We start from the raw sequence: 17,456 nt of genomic DNA, 5'->3' as shown, positions 1-17,456 counted from the left end.
GTGAATTACAGGGGTTGGACAAAATAATGGAAAAACCTTCTATGATGCCACAATGTTAGGTGTTTCCATTATTTTGTCCAACCCCTGTATTAGGCCTATTTGTTTAGACACTTTTTTTTGTGTGATTTACTTTTTATTGAAAAGTTTTAACAACACTAACATTACAAAAACGCAAAGAACACAGACTGTCATCTCATTAACAACTAAAGTCAAAACCAAGGAAAAGAGGCATATACCATGTTTGACAGATGAGAGGAAAAAGTGAAGGTTACAATACATATACATACACAAATTTAAAAAAAGGAAATGAAAAATACAGTATTGTTTTTTCAACATTTCACTAATATCTACCACAAAATTTGACCATTTAACTACAGTTTGGGGCTTTGCTCAGTTAAGACTGGCTGTTGAGTACTCTAAATTAGCCATGTGTTGTACATTTAATAACCAGCATTTAATAGGGTTAATATCTTGTTTAGACATTTTTTTTGAAGAGCCTGGAATTGAATTGTCGAATGATGGAAGAACATCCTTTACTTCAATACAAGTACTGATATCACTGTGGAAATACTTCATCCTTAACCTTAAAGCTACAGGAGCTGAAATTGGACACACATTCTGCTAAAAATACAATGCAATGAAAAGTGAAGCCGCTTTTTCAAGACATGGAGTAGAGCAAGAGAGTGACAGAATTTTACCTCCTTAACATCTATTATCAAATCTTAGAATATCTATAGCCTGAAAACAAAGCCCAGAGAAGGTGGTGGACTCTTATTTCCTCTCATACCACTTGAATTACAATATACTGAAAAGTATCTTTTTTTTTTTTCTTTTTTTTTTTTTTTAAATCTTGTTTTTTATCTTGTCTATGAAGCAATGATATGTAGCACTGTGCCCAAGATGAATTTCCCCCAGGGGACAATAAAGTTTAATTTACTTTATTTTACTTTACTTTACTTAGCTATGGATATTTCTCTTGATGATGCCAAAAACACCATCAAGCGCTGCAGTTTTCAGTAAAAGTATGAAAGTATTATCAGTAGAATATATTTATAGCATGAAAAGTAGTCTTCACTATTATATATGATGTTTTTGTATTATGACTGCTTGAATGTGTGTGTTGAGCTCTGGTTACCTACTTATGCGCTGTTGTGTAGTTTTAGTAGTATTAACCCATAAAGACCCAGTGGTGTTTTGTGGCAGTTCACAAATTAAGTTTTCTCTATTTTTAACCTTTTTTGAGTGATTTATTACCATTTACTCTAATATTATCCTCTGAATTTGGCATTTTTAAGTGAAAATTAGGTATTTTCCTATATTTAATGTACTGATTATGTAGATGTTCATTAAAGCTTAGATGAGATAACTGAGAGACAGAGATCACTTATGAGATATCTTTTGTTATGATTTGGCACTATATTAATACAATTTGATTGATTGATTGATTGATTGATTAAAACTCAGATTAAAGTTGAGGGTTATTACATCCAAAACAGAGAAAACTGAAGAAAAATATTGTTTTTTCTGCAAAATATATCATCAACTGGACATAAAACAAGTGTCTCCATCTGCTGTTACTTATCAAACTCCATGGATTTTACCAATGAATCAATGTTGTAGAAGATGGCAGTGTGTCCACGGTCACTACAGAGCCTCTGAACATCCAAATAGGTCATATCTGATGACCATGAACAGATGACAAACTGCATTTTACACCAATTCTTTACATGTATTGATAGGATTAGTGGATCAACAGGTATTAGACATATACATCAGTAGGTGGTGGATGTTTGGGTCTTTATGGGTTAAACTAAAACTCTTCAACATAACTCTTTGTAACATCAGAAAACAGACCTGTTTTTTATTGCATGACTGTACATTTTCCAGTTAATTCAAGTGAGTTTTTCAAAGTTTATTCAACTTACGAAAAAAGGAAAATATTCTCCACCAATAAAAGAATCAGATACATGGTGAAAAATGTAATCTGAAACTATGTGTAAAAGTACTTAGTTATTTCCACCACTAATGGTTTCCCATCAACAGGATGTGGTCAGGGCTGTACAGTCATTTAGAGTTGATATTGTGCTTTCAGTTTAACTGTGCCACAAGTGACAACCCTAACCCTAATCCTGAGGAATACTTTAAAACATTGCAACATGGTGGCTCTCAAATCAAGTTCTTTAGTGATAAAATGGAATTGATCACTTGCAAAATTTTAAATAAAACAAAGATCAGAACTCGTTTTTCAAAGATCAGAGCTGGTTTTTCAGTTTTCACATTTGCTTTCATGCTTTTACTAATTGGTTTTATTGTTATTTTGTGAACATAGTTTTTATCTTATTTGTCAAAAGGCAATGAAAGGCAATACTCCTCCTCCACACTGTTGACTGAAAAAAAGAGAACAGAGAGTTGAGGTAAAACCCAGGAGAGAATGGTTTTATTTAAACAAATCACAGCAGCTGCAGCTCAGATCACTCAGTCAGCAGCAGCCGTTTCATGCCTGATACTGATCTCTGCTCACTGTGAGATTCAGCATATTTTTCTTCTGTTAGGAGAAGATTTACAGGCACTCAAAGCCCTGAGCCTCAGATCTGTTAAAGTGAATTCAACACACCACAGGTAGGTTGGACGTGATCCATCTAGGACTCATGATGAGCAGGATCTGCCAACTGCGGTGAATATGCATTATCAGAGCACAAATATATTTCTATTGAGGCTGTGAAAGTTTGCTGAAGATACAGTGTACTTCAATGCTTCAATGCTTGGTTTGACACAGTGAGAAGTCTGATTTGTGCAGGTGGAGATGGTGTAACGAATGATTTATGGTCCTGGAACTTGGATCATTGAAGGGAAAGAGAAAAGTTAGGGAAAGGACCAGAAGATCGAAAAAGTAGTTACACAGTGATACTCACTATAATATAACACCTAGAACTACGCATGTAGTGACTTCTAACTGAATTTTTCTTCTACATTTAACGACCATATTGTCCTTTTTATTTTACATCTCAGTGAAAATCATGTATTTGTTTATATTTAATTTGCTGATCGTGAAGGTGTTCATCAAACCTCAGTGTAAATTCAAAAATGATAAAATCAAACTTGAGAAAACTGAAAAAAAAAATGCAGTTTTATAGCTGAAAACATCATTAACTAACATAAAATTATTCATAATGACTGTCATTTGTCAGTCTACATGGTTTTTATTGGTGATTCAACGTTGCAGAGGATGACAGTGTTTACATGTTCACTGCGAAGCCTCCGAACGTCCAAATAAAACACATATGATGCCACTGACAAGCTATATTTTACCTGTAACATTTCCATGTATTGATAGCAATAATGCTTTAAAAGTTATTAATCCAGTGGTTCCCAACCTTTTTTTACTCCTGACCCCATTTTAACATCACAAATTTCTGGTGACCCCAGACATTCAAAACAGAGACTTTTTTTTTTTTTGCTAAATAAATTTGTTTTTGAACATGTAGTAGTTTGCTATACTATGTTGCAAATAAATGTGAATTTTAGACGACATTTAGTCTATATAATGTATATTATTATGGATGGAGGCAGATAAGTCAGGTTGAGTTTACTGCACAAAGGGAGAATTTTATTTTCCTTGGTCAGGATATGTACAGTCAGCCCAGTTTGGATTTACAAGGTTGTACATTAATACTGAAAAAACAATAACTCAAATTATGAGCACGTGGTCATGATTGGATCAATCAACATATGCCCTCTCAGATATGATAACCTGCATTTTATTTGAACTTGATCTTTATCAGGAAAAGTGTGTGGTGTTTTAATTATAATGAAATATATTTCAAATCATTAAAAAATTATATTTTATCAGTAATTTTTTTTTTTCATCGATTAAGACAAATTTCAGGGGACCCCATTTGAATTTCAGGCGACCCCATGTGGGGTCCCGACCCCAAGGTTGAAAAACACTGTATTAATCATTTTAGATGAGTTGATGGTTTTGCTGCCGTTCAGGTCTTTGAGGGCTAAAAGAGGCCAGAGAAGAAAACTTTACAGGAGAAGATGATGAAAAACTGAAAGAGGGTACTTATTTCTTGGGTTTTTTGCTGACTGAACTGAGTGTATTGATTAATATTAATGGCAGGTTAAAAGGAAATCCTGCGGTGATAAGCAAATATTTCAGATCTAAGCTTATAAGTTCAAAATGATATATTCAGATACACAAAAAGCACCTGCAGCAGGGTGGAGCTGCATGCTCTTCATCACCATGCTGCGCTCAGTGACACCCTGAAACTCATTTTTATATTCTTCTCCTCAGCTCACAATGATGATTTCCTGAGCTACAGCTCCTCTAGGAGCCCTGTTACTGTACCCTCATTTTCCTCTCAACACTTCCATTTCCTTTTTCTCAATTTCACCCGTTCCACATCCTGCCTCCTGAACGTCTGATCTCCATCCTCATGCCACCATTTCTACGGTTTTATCGTTTCTTCTCGTTCACCACTCAGCCCTTTTTTGCCCCTCTTTTCTGCTCTCCCCAAAGGATGCAGAGAATGAGAGTTCCTTCCTCCCCCGAAAACAGAGGCTGGAGTGCTGTAGGCTGAACGTTCATTAAAACAGGAGTGGGTCCTCCATATAAGTCCCCTGACCTCAGGACAACGTTTCCACACCAAATCCAGCTAATCAACGCTGTGACAACCCCCTCTTTATTTCTGTCTGCAGAGAGCGCTTTGTGCTAATGTTATTATCCACATACAACGTCTCCAGGGTGTGTGATGATAAGGATAATAAGCAGCATAATTAGTTCTATTGCTGTAATCAGTGGTTGTGCACCTAAGTGTCTGTGTAACTCTTTTGCTTCAGTGGGTGAACAGTTCTGCCTGAGCTGATGGTTTGATTCCTCTAAAAGCTGAAAAGGCAGAGCAGTAACGTCCATATTTAGGATGTGAAGAAAAAAAAGTATGCGGAATGACGTATATTTTTAGAGGAATTTGAACAATAAACAGACTTTTCCTGCATTTTGGTGCACAAATCCTGGAAAGTGGAGATTTGGATCAACGTGGTGACTCACTCCAGCCATGTCACCACGCAACCGTCACATTCGCTGTGACAAAGTATTTCCTCTACTGAGTGGGTTCCAGGTTGGGGAAAAAAAACTTTCCATAGTCTGGTAGGAATCAAAAATGTAGCTAGACCCAGTTGGACTCTTATAAGACACTATAGAAATGTATCGGAACAGAGCCAGAACCTGTCTTATAGGTTTTTCAAAAGTGGAAAGTAACATATACCTACAGTCACGGAAAAAATTATCAGACCACCCCTTGCTTTCTTCAATTTCTTGTTCATTTTAATGCCTGGTAAAACTGAAGGTACATTTGTTTGGACAAATACAATGGTAACAACAAAAATAGCTCATAAGAGTTTAATTTAGAAGCTGATATCTAACCATTTTCCATGTTTTCTTGATAATAACCAAAATCACTTCAGTTCTTACATAAATATTTATGGCATTGTACTGACAAAAAACAGTGCTTTTAGGCATTCCATGTTTTCTTTTCTGTCTGTTTTAGTCACATGATACACACAGGAGTTAGTACTTGACTGCATAACCACTGTTTTTGATGACTTTTGATGGTCTAATAGTTTTTTCCACGACTCTATACCTGCATCTACACTAAATTATTTAATTTTCTGATAACTTTTTGAGTTTACTTCCTGCATTTTAACACAATTATCTGCACTTTGTGTTCTCTACATTTTCAAAACAAACTCATTACTTTACTTTTAATACAATTTGTGAGAGATTACTGAATAACTGTTTTGCATCATGCAGCATTTGCAACATCAACACTGATTTCAGCCTAAATGAATGACATATTAACACTCTCCGGGTACTCCGGCTTCCTCCGACCACTCCAAAGACATGCACTAATAGGTTCAATGGTTACTCTAATTGCCCATAAGTGTGAATGTGAGAGTGATTGGGTGTTTGTCTCTATGTCAGCCCTGTGAATGAACTGGCGACACATCCGGGTGTACCTGCCTTCACCCATAGGTAACTGATAGGCTCCAGCACCCTGTGACCCTCTGAAGGATAAAGTGGTTTGGAAGATGTAAATTATCACATATAAACACAATCCTTTAGTGTATAAATATCACATATCATCTGTGACAAATATAACAAGACAAAAATGCAATAAAAGAAAACAAAATAGTAGAGAAAAGGTGCAGTGATGTCACTGATTCTGAAAACTATTCTGCATATTTCAGTTTGACTTTAGTGTCTTGAATCATTACATTATATAACTAGAAGCACTCGGAGAGCGCAGACCTCCGCCAAGGCTGATCAGTGCCCCCCCCCCCCCCCCTGTGGGCCCCCCCATGCCAAGGAGGTTATGTTTTTGCCAGGGTTTGTTTGTTTGTCTGTCTGTTTGTCTGTCCGTTAGTGTGCAACATAACTCAAAAAGTTATGGACAGATTTTGATGAAATTTTCAGGGTTTGTTGGAAATGGGCCCCCCCGTGGGCCCCCCCACCCCCGATCACCACCAAAATTTAATCATTTCTTCCTTATCCCATTTCCAACAAACCCTGAAAATTTCATCAAAATCTGTCCATAACTCTTTGAGTTATGTTGCATACTAACGGACAGACAAACAAACAAACCCTGGCAAAAACATAACCTCCTTGGCGGAGGTAAATATGATTTAAGGTTTATTCAGCTTTACACAGAAACAGAGGATTTATACATTTCAGAGGCTGTACTTTTCATCTTTATTTTTTTCATTGTTTTTATTGCAATTTTTTGTTTTTCATTCGACAGAACAAACCCAGAAGTGACCCACAGTAAAATAATATTTTTCCTTGCTGCAAATGTTAGAATATTACACTGCAAAAATCTAAATCTTACCAAGTGTAATTTTTTTCATTTCTTTTCTTCATTCTTTCTTTCTTCATTTTTTTTTGCTTAATTCAAGATTTTATTTATTTATTTATTTATTTTTGCTGAATTCAAGCAAATAAATAAACAAATAAATAAAATAAAATAAATAAAATAAATAAATAAATCTGCAAATGGAACAAGTGAAAATTACCCTGGTTAGATTTCCAAGATCTATTGTCTAAAAGTAAGTTCTCATATCTCACTTACAAGTTACTATTTAGGTGATTATGTCTTATTTTAAGTGTGATGAGATATTTTGACTAGAAATGAGAAAAATACACTTGGCAAGATTTTGACTTTTGCAGTGTATACAGTCTTCTGCCGGCGGCTGTTTTCACATATTTACTTGGAAGACCCAGGATCAGGAACATGGGGTCCATTTCTGTATATCAGTATGAAAAATTCTCTCCATTTTTCATCTTTATTTAAGAAAGAAGTTGAATCAATGCTTTCACTTTTACCAGAGTCTTTCTGAAGTAAATAAAGCATGGAGTTCAACTGTTTACATCTGATTGAATATTGCTGTTCATACTGATACTAGCAGGAGGTAGAGCTTCTCATTCAATAAAAGAATGATAGCAGTGGGTGCATGTGCCACATTGTAAGTATCATCGAGGTAGAAATATGTTATAAAAGTGCAAAAAGTCCATTAACCATTCTTGTTTCTGATCAATTATATAATGCAACACAGATGACTTTGGAACAATGTGAGTAAAGGAAATTGAAATGGGTGATTAGATAGAGTATAGCATATGCAGAATGAGAGCCCCAGAGAAATGACAAAATGAAGAGCAGCAGAGAGGTCGTTGTCTCTGTTTCTTCCTCTCAGCTCATTAAAAACACCATAAAGTCCTCTGCAGTCCCACTGCAGATGCACCGAGCACAGCCACAGAACATCACAGCATTAATATGTATAAGTGTTGAACAAACTGTAAAACATATCCAGCCACAAATTAATAGTAAAGTTTGTTTTGACACAGAGCCTAATTTAAAACAGAACCCACCACTAGACACTAAAAGCATTCAGGCACTTTACTTAATCTTCACGGTGACAATCTCATTTACACATTTGCATTTCTGAGTTTCTCGCAAGTTAAATATGTGGAAGGAAATCTGTGACAGTGTGAGATCAAACTGATAGAGTATGGCACAGGATGACTAGTCATTTTCCACACGAGTGAAAAATTAACCCATAAAGACCCAAACATCCACTAAAACCATCCACTGATCTAATCTGTTTGATCCCTGTTGATCCACTAATCCTATCAATCCATGTCAATAATTGGTGTAAAATGCAGTTTGTCATCTTTTCATGGTCATCAGATATGACCCATTTGGACGTTCAGAGGCTACATAGTTACCGTGGAAACACTGTCATCTTCTACAACATTGATTCACCAGTAAAACCCATGGAGGTGGATCAATGACAGTGGATAGACACACTTGGTTTATGAACACTTAATGACAGATTGGACTGAGAAAGACACTTTCCTTCAGTTCTCTGTTTCTGATGTAATAACCCTCAGCTTTAATCTGACCTTTACTGAACATCTGTATGATCAGTGAATTAAATATAAGAAAATACAGGATTTACACTGAAAAAATGCAAAATAAAGAAGATAAGGCTGCAATAAATGCTGATAAATCACTTTCGAAAGGTTAAATAAAGAGGAAACAATCATTTAGGAAGTACCACAAGTGTAGTGCTGGGTCTTTATGGGTTAAAGGAAAAATCTGATGGGTGTGGTCTCTTCCATGAAGACCGTCCACTCCACAGGGCTCACAGCTGAATCTGAAGAGAGTGAAAATGATGTGAAACAATCACCAGAGCTCCGGATACAGATACAGGTTAACTTTATTGATCCACAGTGGGAAATTCACTTTTTTAACCAGCTCAATGAAACAATAGAAAGAAAGATTGATTTACCAGACTCTGATGGCAGTGGGCATAAAGGCTCTTCTATAAAAAATAAACACTATGAAAGATTTTGGACTAATGTTCTCAACTGCAACTTGATAAAATGACAAATGAGGGTTTTTTTTTTTTTTTTTTTTTTTTTTTTGAAGAACAGTGTCATAGATGTATATATAACAACAATGCCAAGCTATTTTGGAGATACAGTTGCAGGAAAAATTATTAGACCATCAAAAGCCATCACAAACAATGGTTATGCAATCAAGTAATAACTCCTGTGTGTATCATGTGAGTAAAACAGACCGAAAAGAAAACAAGGAATGCCTAAAAGCACTGTTTTTGTCAGTACAATGCCATAGATATTGATATAAGAACTGAAGTGATTTTGGTTATTATCAAGAAAACCATGGAAAATGGCTAGATATCAGCTCTGAAATTAGACTCTTAAGTTATTTTTGTTGTTATCATTATATTTGTTTAAACAGATGCACCTTTTGTTGTACCAGGCATTAAAATGAACCAGAAATTGAAGAAAACAACGGTGGTCTAATATTTTTTTCTGCGACTGTTTTTGATGTACCAGCACCTTACGAAGACACTTGTACTGGTTTCATTGCTAAACAAATCAGGATGTTGCAGCTTCAATAGGGAGAAATAAACGCTAAAATATCAATAGAATGAAAAATGTATTTAAAAAGTGGGCTTTAAATGTCACGTCATGCTCTTATTTTGACATTCATAAAAGTCAGGACTGGAAATCTTGCATGATGAAAGAGCTTCTGGGAACACTTTGCATGATTAATGTTCGCTGTTCCTCCTCCAACAAAGAGCTGCAGCAGACAGAAACACTCCGTCCAAAGCATTCACAGAGGTATCTGGAAACATTTCTTGTTTCTTTTTGTCCAGCGGTGTCAGATGATGTTGCAGGAACGCTATGGGCTCTGCAAGTTTAACAATGTGTGCTGTGTTTGCATTTTGCATACAGTAAGAGAAGGAGAAAAGGTGTCTGTGTGTCTGTGATGGATGATAAGCAGTGGGTAGTGCAGCTTCAGTCCCACAGAGATTAGGCTCATTTTAATGACTGATGAGGAAGTGATATATCCTGGGAGCCTGGGACACATCATCAGTGTGGGTGTATGTGTGGCCATGTATATTCAATGTTGAGAAGAAGTGAAGTACATGCACAGTAGAAAACTCGTGGATTAAAAAGGTTTCTATGCAGCAGGGGGGAGTCACGTACCAGAATGCACCTACGGCTACAAAAACCAACAAAACAACAGTACATACTGCACCACTCACTGAATAAAATATAAAGCTCATTTTTTACACACATTTGTATTATGGTATCATCACATTGTCTTCTTGAAATAAAAACCTCACAGTCAGTTCTTTGACTTTCAGACAAAATAACACTTGGTCTTACAATCTTCACATGCTGCTGATAGTTTACATTATAGCTCTGTTTTTAGACAGGAAACTGCCACAAAAAATAACAAATCACCTCTGTTTTCTGTACAGTTTGTGTTGTGAGAAGTACCAAAGATCTGTTTGGAATCAGCCAAACAAGGTCAGAACTGTTTGTCTGAACCATGGATCAACAAAAGGTGAATTTAGCCAAGATAATAACATCATGTAATAACTTTATATCTTTATTTGCGTCAATCCTGCATGCACTGAAGCACTGGAACACTGTAATTTGAGCATCAAACTGTATTTTTTTCATTTAGAGTTGTGCCCAGTGGTGAAAAGAACAACAATGCTTCTATCTTTTATTACTTTGCCACTTTCATTGACTCTAAAAGTTTTCATCCCATCTCGTTACTTTCTGACACTTTGGTCAAAGCCTTTAAGGTGTTTTTGTCACCATTGGAGACCAGTAAAGTGACTCACTACTCCCTCTAGTGGTCACATAAGTCCACTAGACCATTGGGATGGATAGATTTTGTGCATATTTATTCAATACATTGGTATTTTTGGTACAACTTCAGCACCCAAACCCTAATATACATATCTGTCACATGTTTTTTATTTTATTTTATTTTATTTTATTTTATTTTATTTTATAATTACCCCGCCCTTTGAAGGGGAGGCAAAGCATATTGTTTTTGGTTCAGCTTGTTTCTTTGTTTGTTTGTTAACACTTTAGCAGCAAAACTATTGGTTGAATTCATACCAAACTGGGTTTATATATTGCTAGTGACCCAGAATAGATATCATCACATTTTGGGAAAAGTAGGTCAAAGTTCAAATTTTTTTTTAAATGAATTTTTTTTTTGCATCTTAACTCAGTTTACTTAAAACATTGCAGAGATATAGAGATTAAGTGCAGACATCACTCTGCAAAATATCTAAGAGATAGCTTGTTTTTTTTTGTTTTGTTTTTTTTTTTGTTAAATTTTGAAATCTTTTTCTTTTCCCATTTACTTATAATGGATGAAATTTCAAATGTCCATAAAAACCTCAATTTTGTTTCAGTTTACCTCAAACTTGGCACATATATAATTTTTATATTTAACAAATACTGACTATGGATAAAAGAGTGGATTGATGCCAAAATAAGCTACAATACGTGCGAGAGGCAGGGTTTGTTGTACCTGGCACCACTTGTTTTATATTTATTTATTCTTTACGAAGCAGTTTGAACTTGTTTTAAGTAGCTGTCATTAACCCAACTACATTTCTCTTTCTATTAACTTATTTTCGATATTTCACTTATATCTAGTATAAAGTAGTTGCTGGTCTGCACTGCTATTTCTCCCCAACCCTGTATATTTCTTCTTTTATAGTCATCTGCATGGACTCATCTGCTTTAACTTTTTGTGGGAGAGAGATGAAGTATAGTTTATAATTGAGTTGAATTATTCACAGACTGAAACAATTTATCCATTGCTCTAGTCGATTAGATTTCTCAGCTGACTTCAGTCATGCTTCAAGTCTTTCATTTTGTCTCGTGATAATTTATTTTATTTCAGGACTGGACAAATTAGCTGTTTGCAAAACTGGTAAGAACAGTCTGAAGAAGAGGGTTAGTGGACATGCTGGGCTGTGGAGGATGTGCTCAGTCAGAGATAATTATTTGGATCTGAATGTTTGTTGTTTCACTATTGCTTGACTTTTTTGTCATTTGTTCACTGGCATGAATTCAAAGTAATGTAATTTGCAAACTGAATTAATAAATAAAGACTTTTTAATGTAAATTGTAATGAGAGAGAGGACATGGAGTTCTGCTTTTATTGAATTCCAGGAAGTGGACATTGAGTCTATCATCATATCTTCCTGGCAGCGTCCTAATGAATACATCATGAGTCATCTCTCAGGATGCAGTCATCTTTTTCTCTGTTTTTAAGCGTGGTCAAAGACTGTGACAGTAAATCAATGACCCAATCAAGTCCTATCTGAAAATTGATTAAGTGAACAGAAAATACCCATCAGTGTTCATTCTGAGTCATCTGAGCTCTTCATTAATAACAACACCAGCTCATACACACTCACACACTGTTCAAAATCAATCTCAGAGTTTTACATTTAGTTTTTCACACCAACATTTGCAGAGTGCAGATAAAAAAACATGGTGAGGACATTTACAATTTGTCATGACTTTGGCACATGACAGTGAACATAATGGCTTGCCTTGATGTTTTCTTTTGTCACATACGATTACACAGAGAAAACATAATAGGAGGCAGAAGAGGAGAAGTGCAAATAAAAACCAAAAGTGTCAGATTAATAACAGACGCCTTCAAAGAAGCTTTCAACCAAAGGTACCATGTTAAATTCTGCTGGAAGAGAGAGTGGAAAACAGCTCAGTGGACGAAATGACTCAGCTGTCGTTCTCTGACTCAGTCTCATTCAGACCTGGATCGAAACCCAAACGGTTCCAGCTGTGGGTGAGGTGCTTCTGCATGAAACGCCATCAGCTGTTGTTAATAACAAAGATCAATAATCAATCATTTTTCTTTCACTTTTGGTCAATATCAAAGCTTTTATCGCTGTTAATTGTTGAATTCATCTTTGTTTTAACCTATAGAGTGCAAAAATCAAAATCTTACCAAGTGTATTTTTCTCATTTCTAGACAAAATATCTCTATCTTGAACTAGCTTGAATTAAGCAAAAACATCTTGAATTAAGCAAAAAAAAAAAAAAAAAGAAATCTGCCAATAAACAAGTGAAAATTATCTTGATAAGACTGTTTGAAACAAGATTTTCAAGATCTATTGTCTAAAAATGAGTTCTTATATCTCACTGAAAAGTTACTCTTTAGGTGATTGTGTCTTATTTTAAGTGTGATGAGATATTTGGACTAGAAATGAGAAAAATACACCTGGTAAGATTTGGATTTTTGCAGTGCAGTATCTGGAAGAGAAGACTTTTTTTGTTTCTGACCTAAACCAGATCAACATATTCAGATGGAAATCCTGCACTGATGAAGTTTAACTGATGCATCCACCTCAGTAAAACTGACTCCAAAGGTTCCAAAGACTTGACATATCCACATCAGATACAGTCTCTTTATTAAAGGACAGTCTCCACAACCAGTTACATTTATTTGGTTATAATAAACCACTGACTTCGCCTTTACCCCAACAGATCCATGACTTAATGAAAGTGACCTTAATATGTTTGACAGAGGAGCACACAGATGGGACATTTAAAGAAACAGAGGCAATGGAAGTTGAGTTACAAGACACAATATATGGAAAGTAAATCTTCACTGTCAACAATGGAGCAACCACCACTCTGATGTCATATTTATTTTGTTCACTTGTTTAAACAAGGGTTTGTAGACACTCATTGTGGGATTAACACAATTATTTTCAGTTTTTTATTGCATCTGGGGCCATAATAAATAACTAACAGGATTTCACTGCAGGACATGACACAAAAACTATGAAACCACTGTTCTCAAGTTGAAAGATAATAAATTACCAGATGCCACAGGAGGCAAAATTGTCTTAAAAATAATCTCTCCGTGCAGGATGCAACCATGGAGCCTAAAAGGAAAAGGAAATGTGTTTTCAAGACCTAAAAATACACAAAAATATCATGTGGGCTTAAAGAGATGCAGACAAAGGGTGTGAGTTTAGTCTTTGCTACCTTTATAACTTGAAATTCTTGTAATTGATTTTTTTACTTGTTTTAAGCGAAACATAACCTTCCATTCATCTTACAGGGTGGGGAAGCAAAATTTACAATATTTTGAGGCAGGGATTGAAAGACAGTGTATGACCAATTAGTTTATTGAAAGTCATGAGAATTTATTTGCCACAAGAAAATTGACATAATAGAAAATGTTTTTATTCTATGTGTCCTCCTTCTTTCTCAATAACTGCCTTCACACGCTTCCTGAAACTTGCACAAGTGTTCCTCAAATATTCGGGTGACAACTTCTCCCATTCTTCTTTAATAGTATCTTCCAGACTTTCCCATAATAGTTTTGCTTATAGTCATTCTCTTCTTTACATTATAAACAGTCTTTATGGACACTCCAACTATTTTTGAAATATTCCTTTGGTGTGACGAGTGCATTCAGCAAATCACACACTCTTCAAACTCTTCACACTGTCAAAAATGAATGCATTAATGCAGATTAAGCCATCATCATAATTAATCTGATTAAAGATTTTAATGCAATTAACCCATGACTTTGCCAACGCATTTGGGGCAGTTTGTCCAAGTAGAGTTACCATCACACATGTACAAAGGGGCCATTTTTCTGGTAGTGGCAGGCAGCAGAACCAACCCATAAAGATGGAAGGCACTAAACAGCACATTGGCCCTCAGGATGGGAAATTTCTTTTCTTTCTTTTTTTTTTAACTTGTCTTGTCCAGCATCATAACAGCAGAATGGTAGTCTGGCTGCCTTTTTGTGCTGAACCAACATGCTTTGCTAAGGGAAACTTCATAAAGTATATAAGGCTGCCCTTGATGTTCTACTGTCTTTATTTAGAGTTTCGTTGAACCACATTTTGATGCCAGACCTGACATGAAGGAACAGGGAGGAGGAGAAAAAAGGGGGAGAAGAGAAGGAAAGGGTGAATGGGGGAGAAAAAGGAAGAAGAAGGTGGTGAAGATCCTCACAAGAAAGTATCAACAATACTAACAAAAACAACCATGGGGATAAATAGAATGGCAACAATAACTACAACAAGAACTGAGTAAACTAGGCAGACAGAAAAAAGAGATGGGAAATATGAAAAAAACAAAACAAAACAAGATGGAGCAGTTGTTTCAAGCTGTTTTGTTTCAAGTTGTTTTGTTGAAACTGTTGAAGGTGTTTAATAAACACATTAAGTGTATATATATTCTCTTCTTTCTGTTTGCTTGTGCAAAATGAAACATGATTAATATAGACCAGAAATGAATAATATTTAATTGTGATTAATCAAAATTAATCCATAGCAACCCTGTGATTAAAAATTTTAATCGTTTGACAGCACTAATTTTAATATAAAGAAGCTGATTTTCCTTCAGAGGGTTTTTGTTTTGTTGAATAAATATATCAAATAGAGGATCGGTTCTGCCTTCCATCTGTTCAGTGCAAAATCAACAAAGTTAAGAGATTTTTCTGGCTGAAACTGTTTGACAAAATCTTCCCTGTAACTGTTTTGGCAAAGTTCAAGATCTGTAAAAACAAAGCAGAAACACAAATCATTTATCTTTTTAATGTTTTTCCCTTAAAAGGTTGTGGATCATTATGGAGAACACACACACACACACACACACACACACACACACACACACACACACACACTGGATGCCCCTCCTGTCAACCTTTCCGCAGTCCCACGCCTGCAACACGTGATAGCAGCTGCCACCTTGGGAATACAGTCGTCATGGCAACCATATCCCCTCTGTACCTTATCCTCAAGTGAAGAGGTTGAAGGTAAACACTCGTGAGTGGAAGGGCAATGGGTTCATCTCTGCCTCTTGAGGAAAAAAAGCTTGACTTGAACCCTCTTATTCTATTTGCTTAAAAAAGTTTTCTGTGTTTTATTTTTTTTGTCTTTTTATAGATTGTGAACAAGAAATCCTTAACCCTTACAACCCAGAATCGATGACGTGTAATCACCTGCACAAAGGGTCAGGAGGTTCGATTATCGACTAACAGTGACTGATGAATCTAATCACATTAAATACAAGACAAGGATGAGGTTAAAATTAATAGATTTGCACAACATCTTAAAGGCATCACTGTAAAAATGTGATCATTACTTAATTAGTAAAAAATTGAAAACAAAATGTGGTTAGATGAAGTAAAATTGACTAAATATTTCACACAAAAAAACAATTATCAAGGATTGTCAAGTGTGCTTTGTTCTTTTTAGTCATTAACGTATCAGTCAAAAGTGAAGATATTTAGTAAAAACATGCAAAAGGTGGAAATTCAATGAAATCAGTCACTTTAAAATGACTAAAATAAATCAGTTTGATTCACTTTTCATTATCAACACTATCATCTATTCAATATTTCATCATTACCACTGAAAATTAGTTAAAATTTAATAAAATGTGTTTAATTTAACTTAATATGTGTTAAAATTATCTTCATCCTTTAAACTTTAACCCATTATTAAGTAAACGTTACGTCTATTTAGTTTTTAAGTGTTAATTTACTGTCAGTTTTTACAGTTGACATATTCCAGGAAAGACAGAACTATGTACATCCTAAAATCTGTGAAACTACACAGAAACACAGACTTTCCAGTGTCTGTTGTGTAGGATTTCAAACTATCCTGTTAATACACTGACACCCTCTGCTGGTGAAGGTCTTTAACTGCATGACAATGATCAAATTAAGAAAACACTGCTTCAGGAATATCCACCTCACATTTAATTAAACTATATGGTTATTGTTTCTGCGTGAACAATTAATAAACGTTTATTTATACAGAACTTAAATACTATATACATTCAGACCAACCCTAAGGTCACTCCACAGTACATTTAATCTGATTATGTAACACTATCCACATTTTATTAGAATGGACAGCCACAGTGAAAACATGGAATATATTTCTTTCTTATTTTGCAGTAATTTATCACATATTTTATTGGTTATAGCAACATTTTATAGTCTTTTACTTTGAATGAGCTTAGAAATAGTCAACTGCAACACCAGTCAAATTAATTCAATTATTATCCGGATGTTTTCTTATTATTACCTCTGCCAAGGAGGTTATGTTTTTGCCAGGGTTTGTTTGTCTGTCTGTTTGTTTGTTTGTCTGTCTGTTAGTGTGCAACATAACTCAAAAAGTTATGGACAGATTTTGATGAAATTTTCAGGGTTTGTTGGAAATGGGATAAGGAAGAAATGATTAAATTTTGGTGGTGATCGGGGGGGGGGGGGGGGGGGCACTGATCAGCCTTGGCGGAGGTCTGCGCTCTCTGAGTGCTTCTAGTTCTTTTTTTTTTTTTCCAAGGTTATTTTTTTATTGATTTTTTTTTTTACAGCGACAGTGCAAAAAAAATGTGTAAATAATAGGAATTGTTGTTTTTATATAGAACAGAACATACAAAAAAAACAAAAAAAAACCCAAAACAAAACCCAAAACAACAACAAGCCACCTATCCCCATGGATAAATGAAGTTTGTGAAATGCAGACTTACACTTAAACATAGG

This window comes from Sphaeramia orbicularis, chromosome 15 (assembly GCF_902148855.1).
Source record: "Sphaeramia orbicularis chromosome 15, fSphaOr1.1, whole genome shotgun sequence".
In the NCBI taxonomy this organism is placed as follows: domain Eukaryota; kingdom Metazoa; phylum Chordata; class Actinopteri; order Kurtiformes; family Apogonidae; genus Sphaeramia; species Sphaeramia orbicularis.
Note: the sequence above shows the minus strand (reverse complement) of the source record.